This window comes from Acipenser ruthenus, chromosome 39, assembly GCF_902713425.1.
Source record: "Acipenser ruthenus chromosome 39, fAciRut3.2 maternal haplotype, whole genome shotgun sequence".
Classification (NCBI taxonomy): domain Eukaryota; kingdom Metazoa; phylum Chordata; class Actinopteri; order Acipenseriformes; family Acipenseridae; genus Acipenser; species Acipenser ruthenus.
In genome coordinates, this window is record NC_081227.1 from 9,792,988 (window position 1) to 9,793,642 (window position 655).

At 45.8% G+C, this 655-nt stretch overlaps 1 non-coding gene across 1 annotated transcript; it reads right to left on the minus strand.

Annotated features, from left to right (window-relative positions):
* Positions 1-300: 300 nt before the first annotated feature.
* Positions 301-372, minus strand: trnaq-cug (transfer RNA glutamine (anticodon CUG)). The gene has a single exon. It is a non-coding gene; the product is annotated as a tRNA-Gln (tRNA).
* Between the last annotated feature and the right edge of the window lie 283 nt (positions 373-655).

Below are 655 nucleotides of genomic sequence, written 5' to 3' on the forward strand. Positions count from 1 at the left end.
CAGGGAAGCTGATAGGAGGATTTCGCGACACATCTGAAATCCATGTCAAGTGAAACTACTAGTCAATTTGTAGGACCAAGCAGAACTAGCGTGATACCTTCCCATGCGAGGCTCTGTGGCACAATGGATAACGTTGGACTTCTAGTCAAACACTAAGAGGTGATTCAAAGGTTGTGGGTTTGAGTCCCACCAGAGTTGTGTTTGGGGGGGCTGTTGTAGGAATTGAAAGCATGTGTTGGTTTAAAAGAACACCTACCCATATAGTTATTTTTTTGGTGCCAAACTGATAGCTTAAAAGCATGGTTCCACCGAGATTTGAACTCAGATCGCTGAATTCAGAGTCCAGAGTGCTAACCATTACACCATGGAACCGACGGCGATGTCCTGCGGGGCGCATGGCCCGTCGCTCCTGCTGCTCCAAAGCGTCGAATGTTCCCGCTGGCGACCCATGAAGTGCTTTTTTGGAAACAAAATATGACTTGTATTAACATTACATTGTGTCTATGTGGTGTGCGTGGCTTATCCCTCCCCTCCCACTCTCCTACTTAACCTGTTGATTACGAAGTAGTGATACTTACCTTGATTGCTGCCATTGTGTTTTTTTGGGGGGGCTGTTTTTTGGTAACACAATATGCTAATGAGCTAACAATGCACA